Here is a 10622-nt window from a genome sequence, read left to right as displayed (position 1 = left end):
GTGGGGGGGATGCATGGTCCAGGAATCAAAACCCTGTCTCCTGCATGAAAGGCGGCATTTCCACTATGTAGAAAGGTGTTCTACTGAACACCCATGCACCCCATTTGCCAGCTTTTTAAAAATCATTTAAGTATACCAGAAAAAAAAGTGCAACAGTTCTATATTTGATCCCTATCAAGTTACTTGTTGGTGTATGAAATTTTAAAAGACCTCATTTAATTTCTTTGCAAAGATTAAAAGAGATTATATATGGAAGAGTAGCAAAAGTAAATAATACTGCTTTTCAAATGTTTACTATTCTCATATGGAAACATTAATTGTTAAAGAAATTGTAAAAACTTCAGACTTTTAAAATTTCTTATTGTTTCATATTCAAATATATTCTTGATTAGGATTATAGGAAATAAGTATCTGGAAATATGATTCTAAAAACAGAAAACTATAGTTAAATATATGCAATCATATATGATCAGAGAAAAATAACTACTGCTTGTTTGGTTTGATTTTCTCTACATATAAATAAATAGGGAATACTTCTATGTTGGAAGGAATACAATCCAGCACAAAGTTATAAAAAAAAAAAAAGAAGATTTCAGAGATAGAGTCTCAGAACAATGAACAAAAGTTTGATTCAACAAACTGTTACTGACCATATATCATTCTCAGGACGGGAATGACATTGTATGTGGCTATAAAAGAAACTTGGGGAAAACTTATGTATCTAAATAGAAATGTCATGGTCGGGTTCATGTGTCAACTTGGCCAAGTTGTGGTACTTGTTTGTCTGACTGGGCAAGTGCTGGCCTGTCTGTTGCAATGAGGACATTTCATAGAATTAGAACACGATCATGTCAGCTGCATTCACAGCTGATTCCATTTATAATCAGCCAAAGGGGAGTGTCTTCTGCAGTGAGTGATGCTTGGTCTAATCACAGGAAGCCTTTTAGGGAGGATTCAGAAGAGACAGGCGCTATTACTTCTTGGGCGGGCGAGCCTCTCCTGTGGAGTTCATCCAGACCCTCCATCCGAGTTGTCGGTTTTACAGCCTGACCTGCGGATTTTGGACTCTGCATTCCCGCGGTCATGTGAGACACTTTTATACATTTTATATTTGTGAGTGTTCTCTGTTGATTCTGTTTCTGTAAAGAACCCTAATACAAGAAATAAAGTTAGGTTTCAGGGCTTCAGGCCAAATGTTATCAAGTCCTTTGTCTCCTTTGCAATATGTTTCTTGAATTTTTCTCATTCTTTCCTAGATATTCCCTTAATCATTACAAGTTCACTTATCATGGCTCTGTATTCTATGGGTATGATTAAAGCATATGTATATATGAGAATTCCAGGTAATGTCATAAGGGCCATTGCATTGAAAAAACTATGTATTGTATACTGTTCAGAATATAAATAAATGAATAGTAAAAACTGAAAAATAAAGAAAGGGAAGGAAAAGAAAGGAGTGCTTCATGAGTGATAAGTTAAAGATTACAAAATAACCTCCTCCTCTTCCCATCTCTCAGTCAATGAAAAAAGTTTAAATAAGTGTAATGAAGTTGAGGATTATAGAAAACACAGGTAGCATTCCTGTATATAACCACATGATTAATATTTGCTTTGCAATTAAGCATTGCTCAGCAGTTCCTTGTTGGTAGCGAATTGTTGGGAAAGTAAGTATTGAGCCTAATTGTTTCTGTGCCTTTGTGTATACAAACACGCATATGCATACACAATACAACACAAACCCCACCCTGCTGGGGGATGGTAAGCAAAAAGTTTGTGGTGAATCACTAAAGGTTTAAGAGACAACACTCAGCGTTTGATGATTTTTTTTTTTCTTTTGCATGGGTCGGGAATCGAACTCAGGTCTCTGGCATGGCAGGTGAGAATTCTGCCACTCACCACCATCAAACCACCCTGATGACTTTTAAATAGTTTTTAAATACTCACTTGAAGAGACGCATACAGATGTGCCCTGTACCTAAATATTTGGTACACAGACTACCATTGAGAGAAATTTTCAATGTTAACGTCATCTCAAAACTCTGCAAGCAACATTCTGTTCTCTTTCTGGAAAATGTTATATAGTAAAACTAAGATTAGCTTCTAGGGAGTTAAGAAAAATTAAAATGTTTTATGTGATAAAATACTTATCATAAGTTAGGATAACTCCAGAAGAACCAGCAAATTAGAATGGATAAATAAGTAGAAGAAGCTCTAATTGTTTGATTATGTTTATTTCGTTATATGCCTGATTGCAAAATGAATTTTACTTGTGTTGTTGTAGAATATCTAGAATATGTTGAATTTCTAGAGAGAAAATTTTCATTGACGCATGAATTTCACATGCACGTATTGCAAAACTACTGTTTACCAGGTCCTGTGCTAAGATCTGTGGATCCTATGATGAATGATTATAGATATATGATCCCTACCCTTAGGAGTTTCAAAGAGGCAATAATCAGATTAATGTATATAATGCAATATTATCATTGCAATATTTTGGGGGTAGGCTTCCTTGGGGAGGTGAAACCCAATTTTTTTCTTATAAGGTAGCAGATGACCATGTAGAAGGGAAGAAAGAATATTTCCACAAATGTATTTATATTTTTCTATATTTTAGTACATTAAGTAATTTACATGTAATTTTTCTACCAAAATAAATGCATATGTATTTCAATATAATACAAGGATAAAAAGAAATCCCATTATTACAGCAAAAATCTATGATTAGTAAAAGTCTCAGGTACAGTCAAATTCAGTGGTGCAGTCTAATATGTTACAATTCAGATGCATAAGAAATGAAACCTCTTTGACTTTCTACATAACTTCATCTTTCTCTGGTGTCTCCCTTCTTATCCATGAGGATAATGAGAGAATATGGAAAAATTAATAAACTTCCTAATCAAAACATGTTAATAATCTCTTCTGAGTTTAATAAGCCCTTTAATAAACAGTTATTAACTCAATTCACAGTTCATGTCCATAAGAGAGATATTATTTTCACCTGCATGTAGTTTCCCTCCTATGCTTTATCTCAGAGGTAGGATCTGCATATAGAGTGACGATTACATAATACTATAGTGATAAGAAGTCCTGTGGTCTGCATGCTGCCTGGTTCTTGGTGGCCTACACTGACATATCTCTAGTTCATATCTCTTATTCAGTCAGACCACTGAGTCACAAGTTGGTATCTTCTGAGATGTGATAGACCCCCATTGTTCTTTTACAGCATAATATTTCTATATGCTGATGCTGAAGTGTGATCCCTGCTATAGCTTCCCAACTCTTTTTCCCCCCTTTTTGATCCAACATTTTCAGATTCACTACTCTTTTTAGCGTCTGCATGTGCTCCAGTAGGGTATAAGAATCTGCTTTATCTTCTACATGCATGCACATATGACATGAAACACCAAAATGCTTATCTCAGCTCCATAAATTGGTAACCATTCCTTTACTAATGCTACTCAACTGCACTCACATGAGTATGTGATAGAGCTGTGAATGATTTTGTAGGATAAGAGGAGCTAGTGGGTAGAATTTGGTGCAGAATAAATGTTCAAGTGGCCAGGAGGGAGGATTGATTTCCAAGTTTTTGGTTTGTGACACTGGATGTTTTGGAGTGACATTCATGAAAATTAGTTACAAAAGAGGAGGAGCAAGTTTAGGAAGTGAGAGAATGATTTAAATTATTTAAAATTGGAGCTTTATGATATGGCTTAACTAAAATACATCCAACCAGACAAAATGAGTAGAGTATTGACAAGAAAGACTCCAGGGTTCAGGAAAGAGAACAGGACTATGTATAAAATCATCAGGATATACATGGAGACTGAAGCCATGATTAATTGTCAAGTAGATGCAATAAAAAATAAAAATGAAAAGCTGATCATGTAACCTTTGAAAAGACAGACATTTGAATACTTGAGAGCTAAGATCTCCTGGCAAAAGTTTATGACAGTTTTACTCATAATCACTAAACACTAGAAGCAATCATGATGCTATTCAGTAGGTGAGTGGATAAACAAATCAAGTTTTATCTATGCAATGGAATAATATTCAGCAATGAAAAATGAGTAGAGGAGTAAAAATCCTTGTGTGCTTGAATCTGTTGTGGACCCAGAAAAGCCAGGTTTTTTAATACTCATTCAAAATTGCTGGGTGTTATCTTTTACTATTTCCATGGAAATATGACACACCCAATTATGGGTGGTAACTTTTGATTAAATGGTTTCCATGAAGATGTCTCCACCCATTCAAAGTGGGGTTGCTTACTGGAGCCCTTTAAGGAGTAACCATTTTGGAAAAAGCTGCAGAACCCATGCAACCAGAGACCTTTGGAGATGAAGAAAGAAAATGCACCAGGGGAGCTTCATCAAACAAGAAGCCTGGAGAGAAAGCTAGCAGATGTCCCCATGTTTATGATGTGCCTTTCCAGTTGAGAGAGAAACCCTGAACGTCATTGGACTTCTTCAACCAAGGTATCTTTCCCTGGATGCCTTAGATTGGGCATTTCTATACCTTGCTTTAATTAGGACATTTTCATGGCCTTAGAAATCTAAACTTGCAACTTAATAAATTCCCCTTTTAAAAAGCTCTTCCATTTCTGGTATATCACATTCTGGAAGCTAGCAAACTATAACAGCCCTAAGAGAAATATATGATACTTGGAAGTATAATAAAACCAAGGAAGGATGTAGCATCAGTCAAATCAATGATGCAATCAAATAATGTGCGGAATGAGAAGTCTTTTATTAATTCAGTAAAAGGATATTACTGAAAACATAGTTTTAGTGAAGTATGGTAGAGAATCAGAATCCAGATTAATTTGTTTTGTTTTAAAAAACAAAGATAAATAAATAAATAAAGCACTACTTTAGTAGACATTGTAATGTCCTACATGGATTCCAAACTGATCCAGAAATGAGAGTTACTCTGCCAACTGCTGATAATGTTGATAGAAGATGGCCCTCAGAGGTTAACACTTTGTGAGGTTTTCCACCACAAGAAAACTTCCTTGTACAATCTCATACTTCCTTCCAGGGATAAGCTGTATGTAATAGTTAATGAAAGAAGTGTGTAGTACCTTGGGCTAAGGCTTAAACTGAGGTAACTCGGAAGGGCAATCCCAGCTCCAGAGAACAGAGAGTGCATTGCAGTTTAACTTTTCTTCCTCCCCTGAATGACTAAATGCACCCCATTTCCCATCTTGCGACTTTAAGAAAATTTATAACTCAGCCAGGGACTTTCCAGGTCTCCTAAGAGAGGAAAAGGATCTTTTCTTACTGATGTTACAGGCCATAGACCTCATGGACTTGCAGGAGCTAGGGGAGTAATCGTGGATCAAGAGTGGCTGGAGCATATATTTGGGAACAAAAAGTGTTTATCAATATGGAACCAACTTTCCAAGATATAGGATTTACTATCTTCACTAGTTCCTCAATTAATGGTGCAGACAGCTGCTAGGATGTCTCCAAGAACATGGAAGCAATGCCCTATGCAAATGAGATAAATTTATAGCAGACGGGAAAGAAAGGATTAAAAGCCAAAGAAGTGGGCATGTTTGATCAGAAATACGATGTTAATCTATAAATCCAATCAAATGATGTATGCCGTGGGAAGGCTTAGAAGTCATATTATTTACTAAGGCAATAAGAAATACTCTGATGAGGGAGGAACCAGCCTCACTGAGAAGTTCTATGGTTATTCTGCTCTTACAGCATAGGGATGATCATAGGCAAAACTGTTCCAGAATTGAGCTCACAAATAGCAGATGGGGTTTCTACTATCCAGGAATAATAGAGGGCAGGTGATGATACTTAAGCACCAAAAGCCAAGTGAATACAATTATTTTAATGAGCACTCGATGTGAGGGACTGCTAAGGGGTCTTGATACTTCAAAAAACTATATAAATTCAGCATCCCTACAGTCAGGAAGGGCATTGCTCAATCTATACAACAAATAGTAATTAATGGTAGGTGAGCAAAAAGCTGAGGGTAGTTGCCACAATAAAAAAAATCATAAACTATTGTCTGGTTTCCAGACCTGACCCAGTTTGGTATCTGGAAAACACCAAATAAGGGTCCAGGTCTTTGGGAGAAATAACACTGTAATACCATGGCAGGTATAGACAGTAATAAATCCCTAATCTTTCCCCAAATGGACCCACTATTTATTTGGGTCACTGCATGTTTGGGAAAGGTATTACCCAATTGTTTTGAGTGGTTTGGGTCATAGCAGAGAACAGAAGCTATACAAAATGGCCACTGTTGAGTGGGAGCTTATGGAAGCCAAAACTGTAAGAGTCAGGCCAAGGCCCACACATTGAGTGTGTGGACCCACCAGCTAGTCATCTTCCTAGTCCTCCAATGTTCTATTGCAATAGTCTTAATATTTGGAATAGCCTCTACATTGAGTCTTTGGCCATCATAGTAAGTGAAAATCTCTGAAAACCCCTCTGCTACTGGCAAAATTATACCATATACCAAAGGTTATGGTAGAAATTAATGCCACCCATAAAGACCTAAAGGATGCTGGCATAATGGTTTCTTTATATCTTCTCTTAACTCATCGAGTTTGCTCCTATAAAACAAAGCAAAACAAAAACAGACCAATCCTGGAGGATGATAGTAGACTACCACAAATTCAAACACATTCAAACCTCCGTCAGATGGAGCTTTTGCTAGAGGAGATGAACACCTCCTTATGCACATGGAAATATGGCTACTGATATGGCCGATGCATTGTTTTCTGTGGTGTTAGAAAAAAAAGGATCATATCATAAAAACACTGCAACTCTGAGTTGATAAGATAATAAATTCTGGATAATATATAACTGCACTTGCTGTGGATACAATTCTCAGTGATTTGGCAAGTTACAGTAATATTTTACCATCATCAAGAGTCTATTAAATAACTAGACTCTTCATGTCAGCCATATCCTAAAATGTATAGGGTCTATGGAGTTCTGTTTTATCCATCAAAAAATCAAGTTAATTGCATTGCACTAATATTTAATAAAGTGTCCAGGGGAGAGTATCCTTTTTATACTTATGCCTTTCTACTAGAAATATTTTTTACTTATGCAATTTTTTAAATCTTCTATGTTGTTTTAGGAATCAGAGTTTTAAAAACTGGACTCTGAGGTTTAGTATGATGTAGTTATTATTTTAACTTCTGGTGAAATTTTAATGTTGTTCCATGATTGCTTTTCAGCTAGACATCTTTCTGATAAGATTGTAGTTGACAAGGAGATGAGTTCTACTGAAAATATAATCTCTTAGCCATGCTAATCAACTAGAAAATGTGAAAACATTTCAGCTTTGAAGCCTAAGAATAGACTACCTGTCTAGGAAAAATAATATAATCTAGACTCTGGAGTTCTTATGAATGTTATAACCATTATTTCAGTTTTCCCTTGCTTTGCAATTAGTGGTAGATAGACTTACAGAGTTGGAGAAGCTGAAGTTTGGCTTAGTTAGCCATGTGAAAAATTGGATGTTCGCCAGTTGCCACTCTGAATTATTCTGACATATGAAGTATTTGTCTCAACCAAAATTATTTTTAAGCATGTGCAGAAACTCTTGTTTACTAGTCATTTATTATCATTTACCATATGTCTTTCATTTACCATCAAACCCCTTAATCAGTGTATTGATAAGAGAAAAATACCAAAAATATGTCTTAACTATTTATTATATGACAATGCTTAAGGGCTCTGCTTTTTCTGTTTGTTTCAGAAGGATTCCTTTCTATATTTTTAACCAAGATTGTGTAAGTCTGGCATGAAAAAAGCTTTCAGTGAGTGGTCTTATGTCAAAAGGCAATTGATGCTAGCTTCATGCAGATTTCTTTTAGAGAATCCCACTAATATACTAAATTCCATGAGTGCAGAGATGCTTTGTATTTATTGTAGTTGCTACTTATGTAACCCACAGTGCCTTACACACAGTCAAGGCCCAGTAAATACACATGAAAATGAATATACAAATTCAGATGTAGCTTCAATGAAGTCAAATATTGCTTCAATATTTGATTTCAGATTCTACTCTATTTTATTAGGCTCTTTCTATGCATTATATAATTTTGGGGCACATTTACATATATTTAACTTTTAAATTTCCCCAGAATACTTCAAGGCTGAATTATTTCCAGTTGAAAATTAGCAGTCTGAAGCACAGTTACACTATCTGATGAGCTCAAGTGATCAGAGTCAGGATTCAAACTCAAGTCTTCTAAATCAGAGACCCATGATCTTTCCATTAAACCATAATAGATACTAAAAAGAGTTCAAAGACTATAATACAGGGATGAATCCATTATTTTACCTGATCCTATTAAGGAAGTGATGAAGTAGCAAGATTAAAGGAAAAAGGGTAAAACCTGGTTGGTGTTAGGCTTTGAAATTGGAAGAGGAGAGTAAAGTTGTGATTAATAGGCTCAAAGCTAAAAAGGCCTAAGAAATGGTGATCTTGGAAATCCATTAGATAGAAAAGTTGAAGAAAAATAATAACACTGGAATATTAAAGTAAAATGTTAAAATATGCCCTTAGCTGATAATAGTTCAGAAATAATTTAATAGAGATGCCTTGGAGAGAATTCTATTGTAAAATTAACTGATTGTACTTTTCTTTCTTGTCTCACTCGAGAGCAACAAATGATTTCAAGTTCTCCCTTTTGTCCACTCTTAGATGTAGAATAGATGTAGAGGAAGTTCATATGTTGGCAAGGAGAAAGATCTCCAAATGTGTAATCAGTTTATGGGTCCTAGGCCTTTGACCTGAGTGAAAAGAATGCTTTTCTTATCAATACTATGATTTCTTGCATGCCAATTTAGTCCCTCCCAACCTTTCTTCTCTATAGCATCTGTCATTCTACTTACCTAATAATCCCTGGATTTACTGCCCCCCACTGCTTACTGAACATACCCTTTGTACTGCAGAGCTCTGTTTTATTCTCACACAAATCCATCACAGACCACATCCTACGACCTTCCTTCACTTTGATATCCTAACATGAGCTAGCAGGCCAGCAATCACTCCACGACAGTAATTCACCCTGTGTTCTGGACTGCATGCCATGTAAGAACGCCTACCACCTAATGGTTTTTAGCAGCTTTCAGATCTCAAATTTTGAGTGTGATATCCTAACGATTTAAACAGGACTCTAGAGAAGTTGAGTGACTCAAATAATCCACATTATAATCTCATTTATTTAAACTTCTAAACAAAATAAATTGAACATGATTAGTACTTCCACCTCCAGCAAGGCCCCAGCTTTTCTGCGATATGGGAGCTTGGAGGGAATACTATCACTCCAACGTAAGGAAATGTCACAACCTCAGTGAATAAATTGAGCACAGATGAATGATAGAAATGCTAATATTGGAGTCAAAGAAAGTCAAGGGACTAAGTGATAGCATCTAGACTATAAGAGTGCAGAATATCCAGGAATTCGACTTTTGTTCTAGTCATTAAGGCACTATGAAAGCTCTTGCCACAAATACCTCTCAATTTCAGGAGTCCAGGAAAAGTCTAACTTCAAGAAATAGTTTTGTTTCCTTCTAGCGCTACTGTAAAAGAATAAAAGAAAACAAAGTCTGTCTCTAGGAATTAGCTGACAAATACCTGCCTTGGCGTTACAGATTGAGATTCTCCCACAGATAGAGTACACAGCATATGATTAAGTGACCATACATGTCAATTTGCCTGTGAAATTCCATTTTATATCCAGTTTAGAATGTATTCCAAATTATTCATTTTTAGCAAAGTATTTTAAATAATTTTGCAAATTATTAATGGATGCCCAATTTATTATACCAGTTGCATCAGATAAATAGAAAGTCAGTGATTTAATAATGACTTCAGTTTGATATTTTGGAAGTTAGTATACAGTTAACTGGACTCTTCAGATACCATTGCATTATACTATTACAAAATGCAGTTAATGTCAACATTGAAGACAAAATTATCTTTATAATGATTATATGAATACATGTTTTAGTAAAGCATATTGTAATAATAAATTAATGCTCCTACAGAACAGAATAAACCTGCAGAACAGAAGTATATTCAAAATTGTATGTGATGAGCATATAATACGTAATCGTTCCCAACTTAAATATTAAACCAATTAAAATAGACATTTCTGAATGTCAAAAGTTATAAAATGTTGATAAACCAAATATTTTGTGGCAAATCTTATGTAGAATTTGATAAAATACATACATAGCATACATACAAGACAGTATATCATTTGTTTCTTCACAAACCATCTCTCAGATAAGAGAAAACTGTTAAAAACTACTTTGGTGAACTGGATTTCCTCAACTGATACATGGTCACCTCAATGATTTTCTAATTGCCTTCCCCCTCCCAACCAGACACTCCAGCATATACAAGCTGCCCAGAAGAGAGGCTCAGAGACAAGCAACTACATAGATGCAAGGGGGACCTGGCAACAGAACATAGAGCCTCCTGAACCAAGGTGCTCCGTCCATCTGGGGCCTCTCTGCTTAATTAATGAGAACCAGGAGATGCTTAATAAAATTACAATGTTTTTCTTCTGGAACCTCTGAAGAAGATGGAAAAACATATTTTGACTCAACAGAAGACCACAGAGACAGTGA

At 35.6% G+C, this 10622-nt stretch overlaps 1 long non-coding RNA gene across 2 annotated transcripts in view; it reads left to right on the top strand.

Annotated features, from left to right (window-relative positions):
• The first annotated feature begins 905 nt into the window (after nucleotides 1-905).
• Nucleotides 906-10622, top strand: part of LOC143682721 (uncharacterized) — a 142019-nt gene continuing 132302 nt past the window's right edge. For both annotated transcript variants that reach the window (XR_013175251.1, XR_013175252.1), the window contains exon 1: nucleotides 906-1085. This is a non-coding gene — a long non-coding RNA (uncharacterized LOC143682721). The remainder of the gene's footprint in view (nucleotides 1086-10622) is intronic.

This window comes from Tamandua tetradactyla, chromosome 5 (genome assembly GCF_023851605.1).
Source record: "Tamandua tetradactyla isolate mTamTet1 chromosome 5, mTamTet1.pri, whole genome shotgun sequence".
NCBI classification, from domain to species: Eukaryota; Metazoa; Chordata; class Mammalia; order Pilosa; family Myrmecophagidae; genus Tamandua; species Tamandua tetradactyla.
The sequence above is the reverse complement of the archived record's forward strand: the minus strand, read 5'-3'. Positions and strand labels throughout refer to the sequence as shown.